Here is a 27004-nt window from a genome sequence, read left to right on the forward strand (position 1 = left end):
TCTGTTCAGGCTTTCTTCTGTTAATATGTAAGTGAGCTAGTCAGTTAAGCAGGCAAAAGCCCTGGGTGTCTACCTGAAAAAGGCACTCACAATGGACTTACTTGGGTAACAAAACATGAAGTGAATATGTATAGTTATTCATATCATATAGCTTACTGCAGTGACAAAAAATAAAGTGTTTATGTGTAGTTATTCATATTATATAGCTTACTGCAGTAACAGAAATACATGCTGTTTGTTGACAAAGAGAGCAGCACAGTATTTATTTGTTAAGTGAGTGAATTAGTATCTGCACTCTTTTCTGCCAAGATCCAAGCCATCGAGAACAACAGGAAAATACAGTATAGAAATGGACACTTCACAGAAGCTAATCAGCCTGCATGTTTTAGGTAGGTGGGCAATATGTGGAGTACCTAGACAAAAGTCAAAGATTTAAATTTGAAGATGCAAGCTCCACACAGACAGAAGGTTGGGACTGAGCCCCACACCAATCTTGTGTGACAGAAATCTAATTGACTGCTCTACTATATCTCTCAGTATATAACTGAAAGGTTAGAATAGATCAAAATGGATGGGACTCCATGGCAGAAATTTAATTGACTCCTCATTTGAAAGCCAGCGAACCTTGGCTAGGCTTACATAGGTCCTTGGGCTGATAGCCCAGTACCTCCCTATGACACAGGGAAGTAGTGTGAACTAGTGCTAAGAATGATAAGGCTTCCCCCCGTATCCATGCCAAGCAGCAGCATACAGTAGCAGTGTGCTTTATTTTGACAAAGCAGGTAAGTCATAAGCCAGTGCACAGTCAGCCAGAAGAGCACTTAAGCATGCAAATATACCTGCAGCAGCAGCAGAAGTAATGGTATGCAAAATTACTAGCCAGTCCTGATGGAGATGGTAGCAGAGGTTATGCAGATTCTTGGAAAACATCTATGGCTGGGGTTAAAAAAATTGTTACAAGTAAGGTCACAAAATGGATAGATGAGACTAGCATGAGCAGATGAGAGAGAGAGAGAAAGAGATGGTCACATGACTCACCCATTAGGCACATTAAGTATGCCAGCATTATATATGCTTCATATAAAAACAAAACATGGTGAAGTGGAGGCACAAGCCTATCAAATGAATGCTTATATGGGTGGGTGTACAAAATATTTGTTTACTATACAGTCTGTCACTTATTCATGCAGTAGAGAAATGGTACAACTCCTTTTCTTTGTTATGCAGCCATTTTATGGATGACTTACTTTAAGTGCTGATGAAAAATGTACCATACACCCTTGTTGGTCAGTCAGCTTATATGATTTTCTGTGCCCCTTTATAGCTATATATGTGATATCAAAATGTGAGGTGCGAGTACCAATCCAAGACACACCGACAGATTCCACAAAAATACTCTGAAGATCTTGAACGCCAATTTATTTTAAAACCACATTATTGTCTAACAGTAAAATAAATAAAAATTGTGTATAAGTGAAATACAATAAGTATGCATAAATTATTAATAGTCCATCCAAAATTGTGCCATACTAGTAATAATGTAAGATTATAAAGAAATAAATAGAGACTTTACCTGATGGAATAGATGAATATGGTGTGATGATAAAGAGGAAAAACACATATAATTGATTATTTTGATTTCCTTGATTAGGGTTCCAGTATACACAAAAGTCTTATACCATGAAGGAAAACTGAAAATAATGAATGTATATAGAGAAGATGAAAATTTATAATTTGTCATTGAGCCCTGGTGGGAAAAGCCCACCCAATTTGATTATCCATCTTTTCTCTTTATTATTAAGGATTTCATGCCATCCTGTTTTGAATGCCCTGTTTCCCATGATATGATCAATAATGCAAAAAGAAAATTTGGCCGTAGCGTGCTTGGTGGTGTGTCTGTATAGAGCATTAGTAGATCTGCAATTCCTAATGTCTCCCAAATATTCTGCTATTCTAGTGCGGAATTGTCTAGATGTTTGGCCTACATAAAAAGCTTGGCATGTGCATGTAGCCAGGTAAATGATCCAGTCGGAACTGCAATTTCCAAAAATTGTCATATCATGTATCTGTCCTGTGTTTTTACTTGTGAAACTTTTAGTTTTAAATATATAATTACAAAAACTACAATGGCCACAAGGATATGTGCCCGGACTTATTACACCAGGAACAGAGCTCGGAACAACTGAGTTCTGATTCATCCTTTGGTGAGATAGAAAATTTTGAAACTGTTAATGACATACAGATTGCGGTTCAAGAATGTCCTATCATACAAACTAACCTTAAGGGTGACTTTAAAGTGTATAACTTTTCAAGTGTCAGTTTACAGCCTGAACTTATTGAGTTGTTGGCACGTGGTAATACTTTTATTCCTAGTGCACATTTTGATCTTACAAAAACTATTATTGATTTGAAGAGTTTTGTGAGGAAACTAAATTTGAATTTACTATTCAATAATGAAATTAGTGATGCAACGCCATGCTTAAAATTACCTAGTGTATTCAATCCCCCTTTGCACATAGGGTTACGTGTTTTTGAAAAAGTCTGCGAGGTGGACATTAGACACATTAAGGATGGCCTTGGGACTGTAAAACCAGCTACTAGTTCTAACATAAGTAAGAAACAGAGAACAGCCTTGAATAATTTCAACCTACTCCCGGTCCTAGCCATCAAACTGGACAAGGGGGGAGGGTTGGTCATTTTTGATAATGATATGTATACTGAAAAAAATGTTATTAGTTCTGGATTTACCAGCTTACAGGCCTTCTTCCCTTAACGAAAAGAATGTCACCTATAATAGGATCAGAGGATATTTGAGAGATATGTTTTTGAGTGGGAAGATTAATATTGATTTATATAATTTTCTGGATATCTCTTTTCCTAAGGCTCCGGTTATGTTTGGAATTCCCAAGATCCATAAGGATCTTGGGAATCCCCCTATGAGAGCATTGGTGGATGGAAGACTATCAATGACTTACCCATGTGCTAGGCTAATAGATCATATTTTGGGTAAATACATTAAGAATATTCCGGTTGTCTGTAAAGACTCGTGGTCCTTTCTCAGTAATATTAATAACATCACATATGATGAAGGTGATAACTTTCTTACTATCGACGTGGTCGATTTGTACACATCTATTCCCCATCAGGAAGCCATAGAGTGGATAGCTTTAATGCTACAAGAATTGGAGGTTATTCAAAATGAAATAGATATTATCACAGAACTCTTAGATATAGTTCTTGGGTCTAATTTTTTCATTTTTGACAATAAATATTACCTCCAAAATCAAGGAGTAGCCATGGGTTCCCCTTGTGGGGCAAGCGTGGCAAACTTCTTTATGGCTTTTTGGAAAATAAGTATTTACTAAAAAATGCTGATTTGAAAGGAAAAATTTGCTTGTATACGTGTTTTTTGGATGCTATTTTTATATTATTTCATGGTGATGCATCAGATGTGGAAATTTTATTACATTATATGAATAGTACAACAAGTTTCCTCAAATTCACACATCAGTTTTCTATAAATGAAATTGATTACTTAGATGTGAGGTTGACCAAAGACACAATAAATAACAGATACTTGTCTGCGGTCTATCGAAAACCTACTTACTGCAATTCCCTACTTCATTTTACTAGTTTACATCCACTAAGGCAGAAACGATCTATAGTAAAGGGACAGATAGTGAGGGCCGTACGCATGTGTAACACGGTCCATTCCTTCAAACAGGAATGTAATTTTCTCAAGAATCTTTTCCTTAATAGAGGCTATCCTGATATCCTCATTGATGGGATTATTGAGGAGATAGAATCCAAACGATCAACTGGTTTTTACAAACCTTTATTAGAAGAAAATAAAAGTCATGCAATCCAAAGTGTTAGTTCATTGAATGTATCTCAAGAGATTATGACATCAAGGCCAACTCAGATTGATATTACAGTAAGTAAGAAAGTTGACTTTTCAACTTGTTTTATTACCACTTTTAGTATTGATTCTAAATCAATTTGTGATATAATTTTAAAAAATTGGCACTTTATTAGTAATGAAACCTTTCTTTCAGAAAAGTTAGGATTATTGCCAAAAGTGGTATACAGGAGAGGAAAAAATTTGAAAGAATTGCTACAAAGAAAACCACATACCAACCAATTTAATAGAAGTAAGGGGTCACTAACATGTGGAGCTTGTAATTGGTTCAAATTTTTTAGACCAGGGGAATCCTTTTCTATAAAAGGGAAGAGATACTATATCCACCAGAAAATTAACTGTGAGAGCAAATCTGTTGTGTATGTGGCTTTTTGCCAATGCTGTCCAGCATTTTATGTTGGTAAGACCGACCGAAAGTTACGAGAACGTGCCTACCAGCATATATATGCTATTAGAAATAGCAAGGTTGACAATGCCCTTGCTAAGCACATTTCTAATTACCCTGACCACAAGTTTGTCTTTATGGGTGTTGACCAAATGCTTCCTAGTGTGAGAGGTGGCCCCCTTTCTCTCAAGTTAGAGCTACGTGAATTGGAATGGCAAATTAAACTGGATGCTTTCAATTCACCTGGTTTAAATGAGAACTGTAATATCTCGGCAGTTCTTAGATTAAAAAGTTATATGAGATAGGCCTGATGTTTGAGGTGAAAAAATATGAATATATTATAATATATAATATACTAATTGATAGGATTTCCACCTGACACAAAAAGATGCATATAAAAAAAACATAACAAATTTAAAAGTATTTATCCTCGTGGATTAATTGTCATGCAGACATATAGTGTAGATAAATGTTTGGATGTTTTCATAGTTTTTAATTTTAATTTTATAATTTTGTACAATAAATATATTTTTAAAGGTATAAGTAGTAATTAGGTATCTTCAGGAATTTATTAATAATAAGAATTGAATTTAATACATTTTAAATGCTTTTCTTGCATATATATTTCTTATTTTATTGCATTTAATGTATAATACTTATTATTTGTCTGTTCCATAATAGGAGCACCAAGATAGGAAATTATGTCGTTTAAAGAACTTCCTGTACATATTTAAAATGCTTTTTGGCGCCTTTTAGTGATGTTGTTCTGAGGAAGCTGCTTCTTGTTTGTAGCGGCGAAAACGCATTTTATTTTAAAATAAATTGGCGTTCAAGATCTTCGGAGTATTTTTGTGGAATCTGTCGGTGTGTCTTGGATTGGTGCTCGCACCTCACATTTTGGTTTTGCTTGTTTATATATGTGATATAGTATCTGCGGAAGTATACCAGAGAATTTGTAGTGTACCATGCTTGAACAATACAGACTTGGAGAATTAAAGCATCCATATTGGATTCTGAAGAGTGTGACAAATCATAGGAAATACAAGAGTTTCTTTCTCTGCATATCAAATATGCCACCCAGTGGTGACAGGCATGTTTGTACCTAAAACATGCATAATAGTAAATTCCTAATCATGTTGGGCCCAGACATGTAGTGTGTTAATCTGACGTTGGACAAAGATTAGACACACAACTGAGTATTTCAAGTGATTATCTAGAATAGAAATCACATAGGTTGATTTTTGACTCAGCAAATGTCATTGGTCACTGTATAATTGTGGTGAGAGTGATAGTCTATGTAGAGCTGCATCTTTGAACTGCTTTTTGCTGAATACACCGTTGAACGCTATATGCGTAACAACATGCAATGTCAAATGTTTCCAACAGTTAAAAAGAGGAGTGCTTCTTTTCACAGAAAGATGTTATAGGCTGTTGGAACAGCCTTCCAAAAAAGGTTGTAAATCAAAGACTGTAATAGAATACAAGAAGACATGGGTTAGAAAGGATTGTGAGACGGGGGAATTTTCACTGGGGTATGGGACGAGATAAGCCATTTAGCAATAACCCTTATTAAGCAGGGTCTAATTAATGTTCTGTAAAGTTGCTGGAAACTTATTGTTGTGTCTTTCGGCTTTTCCCGGTTAGGGTCACCACAGCAGAACTCCGGTCTGCTAATGATTGACAGTAGATTTTTACATGCCGAGTTGCCGGCTCTGACGCACAACCTTCAATGAAGGTACGCCCATTCATGCATGTCTCCACACAGAAGACGCTCTAACTGAGAATCGAACAAGTCAAAGTCTTACTATGAGGTGACAACGCTACTGCAGCACCACCACCGGAAACTAATGGGGATAAATATTTGATGCCATCTTATAAGAAAAATGCAGAAGTAATAGTCAGTATCTTGGGATTTGATTCCTTTTGTGGATCTATATCACAAATCCAGCACATACACTAAGCAGTGTCTTGTCTATCCTACAATGCAATACATTTTGACGGAAATAAACACTCACTCTAGGAGTCAAAAGAAGTGTAACCTATGGCATAAATAAGCAATAATTCAAAAAAGGGATAGAGAGAGACAGAGAGAGAGAACACCTTATATAACAGTTGGTATGGGGGCAATAGAGTGATAAAAGAATAGTAGTTCAGGTGGTCAAAACAGGATGAGCTAATACTCCCAGTAGAACAGTGGTCAGATGTCTAGGAAATGGTAGTTTACATGAACAAATGGAACAAGACATCATACAACATATAACTTATTTAAGGAATGTAGGAGACTCAAGGATACATACTAGAGGTGTGTTCAGGAGAATATAGGCAACCTCAAAGTTTTCTTATCTTCTGTTAGAGCTGAAGTCAAATGAGAGCAGGCAGTCTGGTTATGGAAATGCATATTTTGTTTTTCTTGTCCTTTCACTTTTGAGCCAGAGTATGACCAGTAGGCAATGGTTTACCCACACCCTACGTGTTCAGATGACTCTAGCAAATGCCACAGCAACTAGCATTGCAAAGGAGTGAATGAAGAGAATATGTGTTCCTTATGCTTTTCATAAAGCTGAACACCTACAGTTATTAGAGAGAATGCTATTATCTATGAAAGGGGAGGGTGTAAGAGTGGCGAGGAAACCAGAACGGAAATCTGTTTTCAGTTATTTTGGAATTATGTGTAAAGCAAAGTCTATCAAAATTATAATAATAGTAGACTCCCTAAGGGTAGAGTGGTAAAGAATGCTCTCTGTTTGTGACATACCAAAGACTCACAAAAAAAAAAAAAAAAAGTATACAAGAGAAAATTGATTTACTGATGCTATGGTGGCATTGTGTTAAACTAATGCTGGGTACTAATTCTAATAATAGAAAAATTGACAGGGGAAAAGGTTCACTGTTTACTAACACACAAAAAGCTGCTGCTTTTAAAAAGTTAAAATTCCTGACAGAGAACAGTTTTTTTCCTGCATATAGCAAGAAAGATGTGCTTATTTTAAGAGTAAAGCATCAGACAGAGAAAGGGTGGCTTATACCTGATAAAAGTGATTGGGTATTGCCTGAATAAAATTAAGAGGCAAATGAGTTAATGTTGCTGGCATGGAAAGTGAACAGATATTAAACAATACTGATATGCAGCAACATAGGTTCACAGTAGTGAATTGGCTGTAATATAGCAGAATGACAAGGCTTTGTTTCAGAAAATCACTGATATGCAGAAACAAATGAAGGTTTTGCAGTCCAATGCTTCAACCATACAAAGTGACACCTTAGTTTAAAATAATAACTCTGGTTCTAAACATTTAATTGAGATGGAACAGATAACGCTGAAGAACAGATTGTTTTTTGGGGGGCGGGTGTTGCTAAGAAACTAGTACATGTATAAACCTTTGTGGTGATGTTTTATATAAATCTGATTAAATATATAAATGATTGTTCAAGAACAAAAGAAAATAAATGAGACTGTATTTCTCAATGCTGCATAACTCAGCAAGCTAAAGTCAGAGCAACAACTGAGAGTGTGGAGGTGTGTTTGCAACCATGTTATGCTGCCTTCATAGGTTCATAGGTAGGTACTAGGCTATCGGCCCTAGGGCCTATACAAGTCTAGCCAAAAAGGTACCCTGGTTTCTCTACCCAAGAAAATTATTTTCTTGTGCCCCTGTTGAGCAGAGTTTCAGAGGTGATCCCTGGGGTGTATTTCCTATCTCCTATCCAATCATCAAGATTTTTCTTGAAGAATACTAATGAGGAGCTTTGTTTCATATAGATAGATAGCTTGTTTCAGAGTATGGGAAGTCTGGGACATGAATCTATCCCTCCAGCATGTTCTGTTTATTGTGGTGACAAGGTTTAGGTCCCTAGAGCATGCAGCTTGGAAGAATTGAGATTTCTTTAAGTGGAGCATGTCCAACAGCTCTGGGTTTAACATAGCTTTGTATGTTAGGCAGAGATCGCCTCTGAGTAGGCGATATGCCACTGAGTAAAGCTGGAGTTCTTTCAGACCGTCTGCATATGGCATCTGTTTGAGGCCGGTAATCCTTTGTGAGATATTTCTGTGGCCTTTCCAGTTGTAGATGTCTTATGAGGTACATACCAAAAGGGGTGTTGTACTCTATAATGGGTCTAATGAATGATGAGTAGAGGGGAACAATGACCTCTTTTTTCCTGGATGAGATATCTTTTGTGATGAGGTGTGTCATGTAGAAAGATTTCCTGACTACTGTGGCGATGTGATTATCAAAGGAGAGACTACTGTCCACCTGTGTCCCAAGGTCTCTTAGCACACTTTCGGTGGTAAGTAGACTACCACCTATATGGTAGCTCATGGGTATAGAGTTTTTACCAAAGGGGATGACAGTGCACTTTTTGGCATTGAGCTTAAGGTCATGGCTTTGACACCAAGCATCTGTCTCAGTGAGGCCCTTTTGTAGGATGTCCACATTATTAGGAGTTTCAATTATGGCTCCTAGTTTGCAGTCATCTGCAAACTTCATTAGCCAAAGACCTTCTGTGTTAGCCTGTACTTCAGATAAGTAGATACCAAACAGGAGAGGACCCAGGACTAAACCCTGTGGTACTCCACTTGTCACTAGTCTGAAGTTGGATTTGGAGTCTGCTGCTTTCACAGTGTGGGTTCTGTCAGTGAGCCAGTTGGCAACCCATCTTGTGACATAGGGATTTATACCTAGTTTAGTGAGTTTATCTATAATTCCAGAGTGGGGGATGGTGTCAAAAGCCTTGGTGAGATCTAGATAGGCTGTGTGAACCACCTTACCCTCATCTACGGCTTTAGTGACTGCTTCAAAGAAGTCAATCAGGTTTAGGAGACATGATCTACCTTTTACAAACCAAAACTGGGTGGGGTCCAGAGTTTGGAGATTACCAATGTCTTTGTTTATAAGTTCCATGACTATACATTCCATGGCCTTGGAAACCAGGCATGTTAGGCTTATGGGGCAGTAGTTCCCGAGGTCCATGGTGGCTCCCCCTTTGTGGAGTGGGGTAACCGTCACTGTGCACCCTTCAGTGGGCACAAAGCCTGAGGTGAGGCTATGATTGAACATGGTGCTTAGGTGGGGTGCCAGTTCATTCTGTAGTTCATGTAGAACGCAGCCTGGGATATTGTCAGGCCCCATGGATGCTGTGTCCTTGGCTTTGGAGAGTGTGGTTTGTACCTGTGCATCAATGATTACAGGAACTTTGTATTCTTCTGGTATAGAGATGGGTCCTTTAGCGGGTGAAGTGGGGTAAAGTTAGCACTGATCCTATCTGCCAGGATGTTGGCAATATCAGTTGGTTCTGTATATTTAGTGCCATTGTGCTGTAACTCAGAGCAGATCTGAGTGCTGCCATTGAGATTCCTGACATAGCTATAGAATGCTTTGTGGTTGTCTTTAGAATCAGTGGCAATTTTGTTTTCATAACTAGCTTTGGAAGATTTTATGAGGGATCTCAGCTTCTTACTGAGGCTGACCAGGGAGTTCTTCCAGTCATAGGATTTTACTCTTTTTTGCAACAGTTTCTTTCTTCTGTTGTAGAGTTTGTTTATGGCAGGGGACCACCAGATTTGCTTCCTTTTTTGGAGGATAGCATCTTTGTTCTGTCAGGGATAGCACGATCCATGCACTCGTGTAAGTGCTTATAAAGTGCATTTGTGTAGGATTCAGCAGTCGTACCTCTATTGTCTATCTGCATGGGTGTCGCGAAGTTTGCCACTTCTGTTTTAAGAAGCATGAAGTTGGCTTTGGAGAAATTTTTTTACGGTGGTTTCCCTAATGGGGGGGGGGGTCAGGATGTGGCTGTCTAGGCTGATTATCTTGTGATTGGATCTGACCAACAAGGAATTGACCTCTGGTGTGGAACACAGGTCATCCATGTTGGTAATGACCAGGTCTAGGATATTGCTGCCCCTGGTGGGGGTGTGGATAAGTTGATCCAAGGCATTGGAATTTATGAATTCCAGAAAACATTGAGCAAAAGGGTTGGTACATGAGTAGTTTTCCCAGTTAATGGTGGGGTAGTTGAAATTGCCCATTATTAGGGTGTTGGGCTGTACCCGAATATTTTCCAGTGTATCAAGAAATGAGGAGTGGGAATCTTGGAGCATGGTGGGGGATCTGTAGCAAGTTACAATTTGGATTGCAGTCTTGCCCAGAGTTAGTTGCAATTGTATAATCTCAGATGTATTATGCTGATCAACTAGTCTGGATGTGTGGATATCCTCAATGAATATGGACACACCTCCACCTTTAGTGTTTCAGTCCAGGTTAGTGGGCTGAAAGGTCTGGTATGAATTATAGCCTGGTAATACAGGGGTGCTCTCTGTATCCTTTATCCAGGTTTCTGTCACTGCACAGATGTCGATGTTTTCCATTTTAAGGAATGCCTCGAGTGAATGCATTTTGAGGTTTAGACTTTAGCATTGAGTAGCATTACCCTCAGATTTTGCTTGCTTGTACCTGTCACTGTATTGAATTTGTCATTTGAACCTTGCCTAAAAAAGGTACTATTGGGGTGGCAAGAGCCTTAGCCAGTATCCGCAATCCCAAGGGCGACAGGTGCAGGCCATCTCTGGCAAAGCATTGTGGTCTATCGATTCTGTCATCCAAGGCAGACAGATACTGGATACCCTTAGAATGACACCAAAAGCTTAGCCAATTGTTGAAGTCAGTCATTTTGTCCTTGTACTGTGGTATCATTCTGAGTGCTAGCAGGATGCTACTCAGGGCTAGAAAGGATGCTACTCAAGCAGGGAGAACTAATTACAATGATGAAAAGGATGGTTACTTAGAAAAAAAAATAAAATGATAGAGAGTTTTACATTGTTGTTCACTGACCTTGACCAGCTAGAAATATGACAAAACAAAATAAAGAAATGTTTTTTATATATATATATATATATATATATATATATATATATTTATTGATTTATTCAAAAGACTCTTTCACCTTTCAATACAAATGGAAAGCGTGCAGTACAAAAATAAGTCTAAAAATGCTAAGTGATGCTAGAGCCACAAAAGAAAAAGAATAAAGTTATCAGATGTTGGAATTTTAAAAACAAAAAGAAATTCATTTGCATGCCCAAGATGGCAGGAACTACAGACGACTAATAGTACCCTAAATGCTTTTGCTGCTCTGCTACACTGAGTTTTTGACACTTTAGTATAGAAAAATGGCGTAAGACTCAAATGTTCTAATTATGTAAAGAGTGTGTATAACTTGATAAAGGCACAAGTGAACTCATCAGAAAAGCATTTACAATACAGTTCTGTTCCTGACTCCATTTCTTTTGAAACAATATCTATTTAAAGTGCTTTGTCTGTATTCTTACCTTAATGTTTTTTATTGTTGTAATGGCTCTTTTTGTACTTTTGCTATAATTGTTTTATAATTTGTAATCATTTTCTCCCTCTTTATGATATTCTTCATTGTGCAGCGCTCCACCTCCATGTAATTATCTGTGAAATGCCCTCTGACCTTTGTTGTCATGTAAAGCATTCCATGAGGGCTACCAGTTCAGAGCATGAAAGCGATTCTGAACACTGGTACATTTTTTTTTCTAGTGATAGCAATGATGCTTAAGGTGTTGGTTTTAACTTCTGATGCTGGAGTTTTAAATCCTTGCAAGGATGATCCTTATTTGAATTCAGTAAGAAGTTCAAATGACAGTGATGTTAATGAGGCTGTGTGGCCTTCCCCATACAATAGTGAAAGGCATTCGGAAAATATATTACTCATGTGTGTATATATATATATATATATATATATATATATATATATGTATATATATATATATATATATATATATATATATATATATATATATATTTTTTTTTTAAATGGTAACTGCATTATTTCATTTTGTGGTTGCACTTGTTGTTATCACTTTAGTGACAGGAGTATGTGTATGTGTAAAGTGTTTTGGTTTATTTTGAAGGGGAGGAAGTTAGTGAACAGAATGGATCTGTTTGAAAATTAGCAGTGAATGTGAAATTAAGAATAAACACTGTAATGATCCTCACAGAAGCTGTATCTCACACTTTGCACTCACACTCACGTAGAGCCAAGAAATAGAATATATAAGGTTTTTGACTACTTGTATGAGCAGAAGAGAGAGAGAGAGAGAGAGAGAGAGAGAGACAGCTGATCACATGACCATTCCATTATGCAATTTAAATATGCTAGCACTCTATATGTTGGATGTATAAAAACATGCTTTTTTTGCAAGCGAGTAAAATTCGGTGCATTTTTTAAATTCTTCTGTATGTAATGTGAACTGTTTTCTTTTTGTATTTCTGAAGACACTGTAGTACAAAACTGTAGAACAGGTATGTGATACAATTTACAAGGAAACAAACGCTTATTCCTGAAATTATCTGGAGGGTGACAGAAAAAGGGTAGAAGGATACTAGAGCTCAGAGAATATCACATAGGTAGACTGTAATGTGCATATAGGGGTCATATTTGAAGTATGCAGTGGCAGTGAGTTTAAATTCCACATGCGTGTGTATGTGAAAACCCAGTCAGGAACATTATGCAATATTCTACATAGCACAGTTAATATCATATCTTGGATTAGACACTTGAAAACAATACATAAATGAGTAACTATTTCCATAGAAACAAAGCATACTGTTCATGTCATTTGTAAAAAGCCTGCAACAGGCATACGGCTACACGCAGTACAATACAAGAATCACAAGATGCAAACTATTTTTCCATTGCACAAACTTAAAAGTAATGCCTTGAAAAGTAATGCTGTTTAAAATAGTAAAACATCCAGTGCAGTACTGATTAGATTGCAAAACTGAATGTGAATACATTTACATTGTTTTTATCCTGTTACAATTGAAGCCCAGGAAAAAATAAGAGCAAGTCTCAGAAAAAAGTCTTCCACTCTCCGGTATTTCCAGCAGTACTCTAGCACTGTTTACTTAATGATGTCATGCTGGGGACTGGAGTTTCACAGAAAAATACATTTCAAAATGCCAGTGGAAGCTTGGTCTTGACAAATTCATGTGGGAAATAAATAATTCCACAAAAGGAAATACACACGACACTTTCCACTACAGTAAGTAATACTGCATGCAAAAAGAAAACCAGAGCACTTAAAAACGTGTGGCAAATTATTTTAAGATAAAGGCTTTTCTAGGACACATAAAATGTATGAAAATGCAGAGACCTCTAGCGTTTTTTGGAAGTGGAATCACTGCAACATTTTAGTCAGCAGGATGCCTCCTTTAGTCTTCTCTTTAGTGTTGTACTGAGATATTTCTTTTTCAGAAGACCATTCAAATCAGTTATGTGTACATGCACTGTCAAAATAATAGCAGCCCAAATTAAGACATGTAAAAAGAGTTAAAATTTCAGATTCATTTTCAGTGAATAATCATTTGCTTACCTTTTAGCTGCTTACAATTCAGCCAGTGCCAATCTTTTGTCTGTATTTTATAAAATGGGGCTCTTTTCAGGGTAATGGACCAGCCCCACACCCCTTGCAGCCATTCCAGTGTGCCATTACTTGTCTTGTCATTCCCCTTTTCTCATAAAGACTGTTCAAACCTGTCAGTGTGCATAACATTCTCGTCTTTACTTCCACAATGATTACAGTTATTTGAATTTAGAGTGTGGAAGGTTTTTGTAAGGGGTGGAGGTTGGTGTAATAGTTAATGTGTTTATCTCACAGACCCAAAGTACAGGGTTTGATCCTCACTTTGGGAATCATGGATATCCCTATAAAGCCCCTCTGTGGTTGTTAGCCTAGTAGTCATCTATAAACTAATATCAAAGCTTTTATTTCAAATTTTATAGTATAAACACTGATGGCCATTTGCTAAAGAAAACATTTTTATTTATTTTATTTATTTTTTATTTTACATTTGTTGACCGGGCTAGTCTAACTGGATATATTTCCATTTTCAGTAGAGGCCCGGGGAGAAAAACTCCAGTAGTAGACAAATTGATTATAGAATTTGAAATAAAAATACAAGTGATGCAAATCATGGTTGATACATAGTAAATGAAAGTAGTTAAGTAAAGATACTAGAAGAAGTGAATAAAAAAATGGAGATAAAAGATGACATGTACATTAATATAAAAGTTACAAATATTATGTGCCAAATTAATTACACAAAAAAGTGAGAAAAAGGTCTGAACAAATAATGAAAATAAGAGAGTTTTGTGATTAACAACAGTACAAAGTCCAGTCTGTTCCATTGTGTTCACAACAGTACAAAGTCCAGTCTGTTCCATTGTGTTCACCAGTTCATTTCTGCTTCAAAAAGTATGCAAAGTGTTTGCAATATATAGAAAGAGGCGCAAATAAAAATTAGCAAAACTAGATGGTTAGTCAGGGTTATAAGTTAATAAAAGTAGGGGTATAAGGTAGAAAAAGCAGAAGGTTAGTCAGGGTTATTGCAGGGGCATAACCAGTGTGTTTTAAAGTGTTTTTTGAGGTTTTGTTTAAAGAGAGGCAAGGAAGTAAGTGATGTAAGATCGTTGGGGAGTAGGTTCCAGTTTTTTCCCACTGCATTAGAGAACAGGGAGTCACCAGCTATGTTGTTAGTCTTGGTTATGTTAGCTAGAAGTTTACTAGAAGAGCGTAGGGAGTTTAGATTTTTATAGGGGATTATGAGATTGGATAGTACAGGAGTGCTATTAGGTTGATAAAATATCTTATGGGCAATGGTTAGTTGGGAGATATTCAGATGGTTTTCAAGTTCAATCCAGCCTAGCTGCATTAGATTTAAACAGTGGTGAGTTCTAAAGGGATTGCCAGTGGCAAATCTGGCGTTGCTGTTGTAGGCATGTGCTAGTTTGACAAGATTATTTTTTTTGAGGTTAGTGTATATGGGACAGGCATATAGAAGTGTCGAAATAAAATAGGAGTATGCAATTTTGGTTCTGGCTATGGGAGTTAGGAAACTTTTGATTCGATATAAGGAGCCTATTTTTCTGTTGACAGTTTTTATGGTATTATTTATGTGGATATCAAACGTAAGATTATTGTCAATAGTTATTCCTAACAATTTGGTGGTAGAGTCGGGGTATACGGTAGTGTGATTATTGGAGATGATAGAGAAATCTATAGGGGGGACTTGCTAGTGGGTGTAAAGAGAAGGAGCTTGGTTTTTTTAGCATTAAGAAGGAGGCAACGTTTTGTAAACCATGTTTCAACAGTATTGAAAACATTTTGAGTCAGAGACTGTAGCTCAGATGTGGAACTTGCTGAGCATATTAATGTTGAATCATCTACATATTGAATGCAGGTGGCTTGTGGGATTGCTACATGGAGGTCGTTGATAAAAAGCTAAAAAAGAAGTGGGCCTAGAATGGACCCTTGAGGGACTCCAAGGGAGACTGGTAGAAGGGATGATATATTATTTTCCCAGAGAACTGCTTGTTGTCTATTGGTTAGGTAGGACATGAACCATTTAATAGCCAGAGAGTCAACGGAATAGGATTCAAGAATGTTGATAAGAAGAGTATGGTTTACCATGTCAAAAGCTTTTGAGAGGTCAATAAAGAGTGCAGATGAGGGGTTATTGTTGTTTCGATTTCTATTTTTGACATCTGTAAAGGATAACAAGGCAGTAGTGGTGCTATGTGCTGGCCTAAAACCATGCTGGCACTTAGCTATTGTGTTATTTTGAGTTAAATGGTTTAAAAGTTGCTGGTGAACACATTTTTCCATGATTTTTGCTAAGGGTGATAAAAGAGCTATTGGTCGGTAGTTAGAGTAATCATTTGAGTTACCACCTTTGTGAAGGGGGATAATGTGGGAGATTTTCCAGATGTCTGGAACTTTTCCCTCTTTAATGGTTCTATTTATGAGGATGGATATGGGATAGGAAATTACTTTGGCTGCTTTTTGGAGGTATTCAGAAGGTAGCTGGTCGGCAGAAGGAGTACATAGCTTAAGTTTTTGAATGAGTTTGTAGATTAGGGTGGTAGAGATTGGTTGCATATAAAATGCTGGTAGAGTGCTAGATGTGGTGGTGGTAGGCTTGAGTTGTCTGGAGTAAGTTGACTAGCTAGTCCTTGTATGGTATCTATGAAGAAGGAGTTGAAGGCATTGGCAGTTTGAAGGGGGGTATCAGGGTCTGCCTGAAGTGGGGTAGGAGTATGAGAGTGCCCTGGGGAAAGGAGTTTATTGATACTAGACCAGAACCTCTGGGTGTTGTTTTGGTGATTTTGCTGCAGTTTACAGTAGTAGTTATTTTTATCCATGAGTATTCCCTTTTTTGTACTATTTCTTAGTTGCTTAAAAATTTGTTGATCAGAAATATTTTGTTAGCTCTTCACTTAGCCCAGGATTTATTCCTAAGTAAGATTTTTTGTCTGGTTTCTTTGGAAAGCCAGGGGGCTGGTTTAGCCTTAATTCTGATGGACCTTTTGGGTGCATGCCTGTCAAGGATAGTTAGGAATTTAATGTTTAGATAATTGACAGCCTCTTCAAGAGGTAGGGTTTTTAAAGGGTTCCAGTCGCAGGCACTTCGGTCATTTTGGAATGATACTGGGTTGAAGTGTTTATTGGTGCGTATGGTTCTGTATATGGGTGGAACTGTGATATCATTCTTATGCCTAAGGATGTAAGTTAAGGTATGATCACTGACATCATCAGGTAGAGTTCCTACATTGTAAGTTTGTTATTGTCTGTTTATAAGTATCCAGTCTAGGGTGCTCTCTTTTTTGTTTGGTTTATTGTTTCTGGTTGTAGAGGTGATAGTTTGACTGAAACCATGAAGGTTGATATGGGAGGTAGGATTATCAGCATTGATAGTTTTCCAATCAGTATTAAAATCACCAAGTATAATAGTTTCTTGGGGGTAAGTTAAGGACACCCAGCTTAGTATATACTCTATAGTACTGATATTATTACCTGGTGGAAGGTAGATGCAGATGATGTATAAAGATTTGTTTTGGTTGATTTGAAGTCTAGTGATAAGTACCTCTGCGTTACTATCTTGAGGTGGGTAGAATGGTAAAGTGGAGATCTGGAGTTTGTCTTTGAAAAAGACTGCTACTCCCCCACCCTTTCTTTTTATACGGTCTTGTCTCAGTACATTATACCCTTGGGGAATGATTTCATTGTCTTTGGTCTCAGGTTTTGACCATGTTTCTGTCAGACAGAGGATGTCAAAGCTATGGGTGTCTAAAAGGGCATGGAGATGGGTTACTTTATTGTTAAGGCTGCGGATATTTAGATGTCCTAAAGAGTTGGGGAGTATGGGTTGGTTTATTAGGGTAGGTGGACTGGTAGGGCCAGGGTTAGGGTGGATGTCACCATCTTTTAAGGAGGGTTTAATGAGTCTTAATGCCGAGTTATTAATAAAGTTGGTTAGATATTTCACTTTTTTTACTGTGGGCATATTGTACTTAATGTGGGAGAGTCTATGGTATTTTGGTCTTAGATAGCTGGGAGTTGAGTTGATATTAATTTGACTACTTGGTAGTGTAGAAGTGTGTATTTCTGTCTGTTTAGTAGAGTAGTTGAAGTGATAAAAGTATGGTTCTTCAAAGGAGGTGAGGATATATGCATATGTCAGGGCAGTTGATAGTATGGTTATGAGTATGGATCTGGTAATGTTTGGTTTTACTGTTAAAGTCATCTTTAGAGTTTATGTATAAGTTTTTAGGAGTAGAGAAGAGATGTAGCAAGCAAGGGGAAAAGGAATGGGAAGATGTAGCAAGCAAGGGGAAATAGAATGAGAAGAGGAAAGAAAGGAGAGAACAAATTGTTAGTGTCTGAAAGGAAGAATTAAGCTACAATACGAGTGATTATAGAAGTAATAGTTAAGTGGGAAGGGTGGGGATAGTTTAGTTAATAGGTTGGCGAGTAAGGTTGTTAGGATGAGGGAGTGGGTGTGGTAAGAGAAGTATAAGTCTAGGACCACTGGGGGTGGGTGGAATTTGGGGGTAAGGTAGGGGAGCGGAGCGGGTCACAGCTGAGAGAGGCTGGGAGACAATGAGTTATACAGTGAGACTGTGTTCTATAGGCTAAGAGAAAGGTAAGAGTTGTTTCCTATATTTACTTATTAAAAGACATAAAGGGGTAAGCATTTAGAAAAGATGTATAGGAGAGAGAGAGGTAATAGTAAGGAGTTTTAATGCAGGAAAAGTGACTAGTTTAGAAAGTTGATTAGGAGTTCTAGGACAGGAGTAGAAAGGGCAGTCAAATAAGCTTTCTTGGTGAATGAGTAATAAACAATAAAAGGTTACTACATTTGCTGTCTGTCAGAGGGGTTCACTTGTATTAATAATAGACACTAATAAGGTTAATTCTTTACCTATCTGATAGAGGGAGGTAATTACATACAGTAATGGTTCTAGTAGGGATAACAGATGAAGGCTACTCCACAGGGCTGCAGGCGTTTGGCTAGCATTAAGAAATAATTCTACTTGCTTTGAGCTCTGCTGCCCTCTAGTGGAGTAAGGAGGGAGTTACAAATTAAGCCTAAAATATGAGGTAAGGAGGAAAGAAATAGGTAAGTAGGAGATGGCCTAGGGGTAGGTCCTCAGGTGTGCAGGCCCTTACAATAGGTTCTACTTTAGCACTTACAAAAGTTAGTTTAATACCTATGAAAACAGTAGGTTATCCCCTAGACTGTGAGGCTAAACGAGGAGAGTCTAGGTAGTTCACGTAGGGTTTCCTGGTGAGTATCCCTTCTGTTCTTGATTGGTTTCCTTCTACCTTGCTATGTTACAGTAAGGGGGAGAGCCTGTAAGACTGGCACAAGGCTTATAAACTGAAAGAAAGATGGAGAAAAAAGAGATATAAGATGGCAATTAGGTTAAATCAATGCAGAAGTAGGATAAGAACTGGTGAAGCAAAAGCAAGTCAGTAGATGAATGGAGTGTGAGATACAGTACAGCTTAAACACAAGTAGTCAAGATATACCTTTACAAAAGCTATTAAACTGCAAGCAGTAAAACAAATTTAAGACATACATGCATTGGTTACTCGCTAGATAATGTGTACAGAATAAAAGAGCAAAATGCCGTTAGATAACATCAACAATCTATGTTAATTATGCAGAACACAGCATATAATCAGCAGTTATAATCATTTTTTAGTGTTCAGCTTTAATTTCAGCTTTTGTGCGTCAACAGCATACCGGACAGTAAAAGCTCATTTATAAGCTGTTAGCAGTTATAAAAATAGAGTTTACAATTAGGTCTCTGAATAAATCGATTCCTAGTAACATGCAGAAGGCGTGCTACTTAATGAGAATAAAAGGACTTTATATGCGCATTGGAGTAGACTGCTCAAAACATGCACTCTCAGGGAAGCAGGCGGAAAAGAGCACAATAGGGTAAGCTCACCACTAGCCGAAGCGTTAAACAACAATTTATTACCGGTCAATCAGCAACCAACTACTGGATAAAATCAGAATGCTTGAAATACGCACTGTCAGGGTAGGAAGCGGAAAAGAGCGCAAAAGGGTACACTCACCACTAGCCATAAGCAATAAACTACAAAATCTACCGGTCACACTCTTTGGAGATCCTAGGTAAGAAGAAATTTCGATAGTGACCTCTCCAGATAAAACCTAGAGTAGCAGCAAAGGAGGAAAGACCCTATTCTTTCATAGTGGCGTGTTGTCATTATGTATATGCCAGAGCCCAAAAAGAGCGCAACTGGTGTAAAACGCAGTAGGTATCTGTAAGGACTGAGAAATCAACAGCCAACCACTGAATAACAACCTCTATTGGCTCTTGGTAGTAGGTAGCAGCTCTAGTTAGTCAGAAGACCACTGTGGATACCTACGGGCAGTTTGTACACCACGCGGAAAACACGTATAACTTTGGTGCATGGCAAGACAAAGTAAATAAATTTAACAAAAGTATAGGGCGATATAGTCTATTGGAAACATATGCAAAGCTATTCACAAATACAGATTATGTACATTTCATACAAAGAAAAACAAACTTACGGACCACACACCGCCTTGAGGACAGGGGATTGCTAGTTAGGGCTAGGGATTTAAAAATGGCGCCTGAGGTACTAGCCAATATTTATAGGCTAATGTAATTAATAGAAAGGGGAGAGGGGTGGGCGGGACATAAAAATACCAGGACAAAGGTGGAGGGGGGAGCCTACCAAGAGGAAGGGTGTGAACCAGTTGCAGGGAGAGAAGTCTCAAGAGCCAAAGGTGAATAAAAATACGTGGGCTGGGAGACAATCAGTTATACAGTGAGACTGTGTTCTATAGGCTAAGAGAAAGGTAAGAGTTGTTTCCTATATTTACTTATTAAAAGACATAAAGGGGTAAGCATTTAGAAAAGATGTATAGGAGAGAGAGGTAATAGTAAGGAGTTTTAATGCAGGAAAAATGACTAGTTTAGAAAGTTGATTAGGAGTTCTAGGACAGGAGTAGAAAGGGCAGTCAAATAAGCTTTCTGGTGAATGAGTAATAAACAATAAAAGGTTACTACATTTACTGTTTGTCAGAGGGGTTCACTTGTATTAATAATAGACACTAATAAGGTTAATTCTTTACCTATCTGATAGAGGGAGGTAATTACATACAGTAATGGTTCTAGTAGGGATAACAGATTAAGGCTACTCCACAGGGCTGCAGGCATTTGGCTAGCAGTAAGAAATAATTCTACTTGCTTTGACCTTCCAGTAGAACAGTAAATTTGTCTGTCCTTGAAACTCACATTCATTGAAAATGCATCTGAATAGTGGCAGATTAAGTGAACCTTGGCCCCAGACAGTTTTCAATACATGGGCCCTTGCACATATTTTTTAGGACTATACGTAAATGCATGTTTTTTATTATATTAAATTATATTCCTTGTTTAATATGGCAGCATTTGTTAGAGTATGTTTACATATGCAGTTTGAACATTTTTCCAGTAAGCAGTGGAAAAATATATAAACCAGTAATGGCAAAACTACCATTTTCTGAAAATTTCAACCATAAAAGGCCACTCATACTGAATGGCTTTATCTTCCACCAGTATCACTGAATATGCACAATCTCTTCAGAAATAAAAGTTGTCTGAATAATTTCACATTACCGAAAACTATTACTAATGCAGAGGTCATTGCTGGCAAACAACTTTGCATTTCAGCTCTTCATTTACAAATGCAGTGCCTGCTGCCTTTGAAGGAAATTGCCTATGTTACATTAAAAAAAATGGTGCGCTGGTAATATTACTATAACATTTCCTGAACTAGATCAGCTATGCAATGGCTGACAAACAATGACAACAGGTTCATAGCTACTAGGCATGCCGTCCTGGAGATCTTTAAAGAGCCTACCCCAAACTCCAAATTGCTCCAAAGTACTGTCTGGTTAAGTGACGTCCTCAATACCACACAGTAGGTAAGTGAAAGTAGAAAGATTTGAACCCTGCACACTTGCCAGTGGAAGCCACATTAATGCCAGCATTACAGTTTTTAACTAAATGACAAAATCCTTTATAGTCTGATCTTGTGAAGAAAACTGTATCAAAGTAATATGCAACAATGACTACATAATGGATGCTGAAGATTTTATGATTCTGAATATCACTCCAAATAATGCAGACTATATGACCTGACAAATGTCAATGCCTTTGCAATTGCTGGAGGCTGTAAAGAAGGTACTGCAAAAATCTGTTACTAAATTCAGCATGTTTGGACTAAAATTATACAATCCTGGCCTGTTAATGAATTAATTCATTCTTTAGTCCAACGCATAAAGCAAAACAATTAAAATTAAAGACAATGTAAAGGTTGCACCAATTTTTGTTCAACAGCCTACAAGTCATAAAAACATCAGCAACATTACTGCATACAACATACTATTTTTTGGAGGAGGACTTTTATGCCAGCATTAGATCTAGATCTCAGTTTTAGTCTCCTTATGTCTTCTCTGTCATCAAGAATAGTTATCCCTGTGAAGATATGTGAAGGCTGCCAGCCCAGCTAGATAGAATTTTGTAGATAATTCTATGTCTTTGTAAATATGAATATAATCCACAGGCTTGCCCTCTTAAAATGTAAGAAAACTGTGTTAAATGTTGAACTTCAAAAATGTAACCCCAATACATTCTGCTGGAAGAAAGCTGGTAAGTCAAGCATTATGTGACTGATCTCAATGCTCGGAGACATAATGTCTGGACTGAAGAATTCCTGCTATTGTTATAAGACTAGAGTTAACTGTTAGACTTCACATATATAATATCTTTTATTGCTGTAGTTTCCTGGCCAGGTGCAAGATCAAAGAACTGTTAAAACTCTGAGTTTCTGTTAGCCTGGGAACTAGAAACGAATGATGTAATCTAAAATGAGTCAGAAGTGATGTATTATTTTTAAGACTTTCTCAGAGAGAAAGAATCAGAGCATTTTGCATTTGTTTTCAGAACTGACCACTCACCAGCACTTGTCTCGCTCTGTCTGTATGTAAGTAGGATCTTAGACTTTAGTGTTTCTCTTAAGAAATAGATAGAAAATAGGAAGTTTAGACTAGCTGTTTTCTATTTTTATGTTAGACTATTCTACAGAATTATTTTAAGCATTTTCCTGTGATTTCTGAACTCTTGACTAGCACTGTGTTGAATTGAGAAGATTTGTTTTGTGTTTTTATTATTTATTATTAATTTTTTAAAAACTTTTCAGCTGTGGCTGTTTTGTGTAGAGATAATTAAGCTCAAGAGTACATTGCATGTATATAGTGATACTATACAAAGCCACTACAAGTAAGCCTTGCTGTTCATTACACTTACTAATTGGATAATAATATTGCAGGTAATAATTGAACACCCTTTGGTAAGGGCCTTTTTAGTAGCTGATAAGAGTAGTTGGTGGCAGTGATTACTACCTTATAGCCTGGCAGGAGGAGGCATAGCTGAGAACCTGTGCCAGCCTTCCCCAGGAGTGTCTGTGTGTTTGTATGTAAACTAAATCTCAAAGTGTGTGTGTGTGTGTGTGTGTGTGTGTGTGTGTGTGTGTGTGTGTGTGTGTGTCAGCTACTTGGGCAGGGACATGAAGCACTGGTTGGACAGAGAGGGCACTGGAGGTTTTGGCATGACTACTCGGCTGAGATCTGTACCCTACAGCTGTGCCAGTGGGGAGTCTTATTGGGGATCTGGAGATAAAGGGAGAAAACAGCCCCAGACTGACTGTGATCTTTGTGTACTCTTAAGGGAAATTATACTTTACTGTGTGTGTATTTGTTATCCTTCCCAATGTGGATGCCCCTCACTGGTGTTAGTGGTGAGGATTGAAGCTACTTGATTACTGGGCCAGTGCACAGGCGTTACAATCCCATGTGACAACAGTACAGGTCTGACCTACTTGAATAGCTAATAAAGCCAGATTGTGGACAATTGGGGCCCTATGCATGGTAATGATTCAAGCCCCTGCCAGCCATACCAATATCCCATTACTTGGGTGTCTTTCCCAAATTACCATAAACACTGTTCAAATTTATCATTGTACATACTAGTTTCTTCTTTACTTTTACAAGTATCACAAAGATTTGGATTTCATTTAAAAGTTGTATTTAAAATTTTACAGAAAAAAACACTGAAAGCTATTTTCTAAACAAAACAAAATACTTTCACATTGAAAACAGGGTTAGCATAAGGAGTATTTAACTTCTTTTCCCTTGAAACCTATATTTAAGTGAAAATTCATCTAGCAATCCATTCAACTACAACAAAAGTGCTGGGATTCTTACTCAAATAGCATATAGTGAAGTAATAATTAATGTCTATGTGAAGGCTGCAGGAATTCAAAAGACAAATGTGTAACATATTTGCTAATAGCCTGGGACACCCCATTGGACACAAGGGCTCCTTTTTGGGAGCAACACAGGAGTACTGTCTACTGAAGAAAATTGGCAGTCATAGAGAAAAAAAATGAAGGTTGAGGGAATCAAACCATGTACTAGATGAAACAGCTATTTAACAATACCTAGCCTTACAGATCTGCAGTAAGCTCTAGACAAGCTGTTGGGGTCCAAACACACTGCATTTCATACCTGGATGTCTGCAAAAAACAAGCTTATTTAAAAATGTATTTGTAGTTAAAATGTTGTTGTGTCTTTTGGCTTTTCCCAGTTAGGGGTCGCCACAGCGGAACTCCGGTCTGCTAATGATTGGCAGTAGATTTTACGTGCTGAGTTGCCAGCCCTGATGCACAACCTTCAACGAAGGTACGCCCATTCACGCATGTCTCCACACAGAAGACGCTTTAGCTGAGAATCGAACAGGACAACGTCTTACTGTGAGGTGACAATGCTACCGCAGCACCGTAATTAAAATATTAACATTAAACTCTTAGACTTCATGCTGCCCAGTTTATTCAAAGCTAAGTAATAAACACACTGTCAAAATTCAACAGCTCAAGAAAGTGAAGGATCACATCAAAGGTCATGGTTTGCATGATGATGCTCCCGATTACTACAGACAGTTTCCTTCCTTTACACCTTAAGTACTGTGGTTCTTTGATGGTTACTAGGCCTGCAGTCCAGAGAACCATTGAGGGGATTAACCTTAAAATCCAGTTTCCCCAAAGCACTTCTGGTTAAGTGACTTCCTCAAGAGCAGGACTTTTCAGACAGCACAGTGGCGCATCAGTAGCGTTGTCACCTCACAGCAAGAGGTTCTCTGGTATGATTCTCGGCTGGAGTGTTTTCTGTGTGGAGTCTGCATGTCCTCCCTGTGTTCTTGTGGGTTTCCTCCCACATTACAAAGACATGCTTCCGCAGAGTTTCTCCCTGGGCATCTGCTGAAAACAGGCTTTTTTCCAAGTTAGACTTTCCCGGTTAAGAAATGTTAAATAAATATGTTCTTCAAAACTGGAAAGAGATAATAACAGAGTAGTCTACATCATTCAAAAGTGAACAGAGTAGCAGGTTTTGCATTAACATGTATTTTCTTTTTTTATTTATCCTTTATTAACCAGGTTAGTCCTACTAGGCTATTGACCTCTTTTCAGAAGAGACCCATTGTGGTATTTATACTACTGGGGAAATATGGACACAACATCAAGGAAGATCCCCTAATCTTTTTGATATGTGCTGAACATTCTTTTACATCCACTTGAGCTACCACCAGCTCAAGCAGATGGAATTGATCTATCTGGTGTGGGAATTAAACCCACACCCTTTTGCACCAAAAGCAAATTTGCTACCTATTGTACCAAGACAGCAAACCTGTGAAACTTTATGACTCACATTGACAAACTGTAATCCTTAGCAATTAAAATAAATAAAGAAAGAAAGAAAGAAATAAGGAGATGTGGCAGTCAATGTGGAAGATTAAGGGTCTTCTTGTTTATTAACTAAGGTTCAGGGTTGGACTCTGAATCAAAAATCACTTAACTACACAGTACTTCTAAACTGGGGCATTTCACACTCACTCACACACACACACACACACACACACACACACACACCCTCAATAACATCTCCTGAGCACACTAAGTTTTGCTGTTCATACGTGCCATGGATTTGGACAATGTATCCCTTCAGTAGTCATCTGCTTGAAAATTTCTGTTGGGATGAGGTTCTGTCTGCTGCCTGCTCTGTAAATTACTGCTGGGGAAAGATGCCTGCTCTGTAAACTCAAATCTCTCACACACTGATGTCCTAGACATACATTGCCCATGCTGAGGCCTCTGAGGCTAATGTGTGCTGAGTACAAAGTTTTTTATTTAAAGTGATAACCCTAAGGAGCAGTCTTAGGGCAAATGTATTAATTTATTTTTTAAAACCAGTCCTGAGATTTTCAGAACTATAGCAGTCATTATCTAGGACAGATATTTTTCTGTTATTTATTTTTTAACTCCAAGCCGAGCCCCCACCCTACACCAGATCCTAGGCAGCTACTTAGCTTGGCTTGTGCAGGATCTGGCTCTGATGCACAGGCATTGTATCATTTTACTTGCTGTGTTGTAAGCTACTGCTGTCCTGCCATCACCTTTGAAAATAGAAGGTTTAAAGAAATGAATACAACACTAGAAAATGCTACACTGTCATCAGGGCAGAATAAAAAGTTCCTGGATTTAACTAGAAAGGTGTATGTATAATGATACAAGTCTTCTTTTCATAGGTAAATAATAGGCTATACGTCTGCAGACTATTACAAGCTTAGACAATAACCAGAAATTGGAATTAAAACCCAATACTTGCACCTGTAAGGTAAAGACCTTAACCATTATGCCAGTCTCTCATCTTAACAAACTAAGCCTAAACACTGGGCCCCACTAAAATGATACTACCTTCAGCTTAGCTTTATTTATTTATTTCACTCTATAGAAACATACAATTGTTGGATTGATATGGAGTGCTTGGCCCACCTACTGTGTCCATTTTCTTTCTTGCCCAATGGAGACCCAACAGATCTTACCTAGTTAGCAGTCTGTTTTTTTCTTCCTTCAAGCATAAACCTCTTTTAAGTCTGCTACATATATTATTGAATTCTCTTGGTGTCTTTTACCTGCTTGTGCACTCTTTCTGTAAATTTTTAGTTTTTGCTTCATGCACTAATTCTTTTACTGTTTTTAGCATTTTATATGATCCTGTTGGCTGTTAGCAGTCTTGGTTGCCAGACCTCCTTTTACACCATGTAAACACATTCAATCACCTGCAGGCATGAGAACACTATATCACCCTTTGGAGGTGGTTTTCTTTTTTAGTGGGGAATCCCATAGAGGGGTTATCTTTTTCAGTAGGGAATCTCTTAGAGGTGGTCCTTTTTTC

At 37.8% G+C, this 27004-nt stretch overlaps 1 protein-coding gene across 11 annotated transcripts in view; it reads left to right on the top strand.

Annotated features, from left to right (window-relative positions):
- The window catches only part of MGAT4C (MGAT4 family member C), a 3121932-nt gene that overhangs the window by 1562837 nt on the left and 1532091 nt on the right, over positions 1-27004 (top strand). The window lies entirely within an intron of this gene.

This window comes from Protopterus annectens, chromosome 11.part0 (assembly GCF_019279795.1).
Source record: "Protopterus annectens isolate FY-2018-M chromosome 11.part0, PAN1.0, whole genome shotgun sequence".
Taxonomy (NCBI): domain Eukaryota; kingdom Metazoa; phylum Chordata; order Ceratodontiformes; family Protopteridae; genus Protopterus; species Protopterus annectens.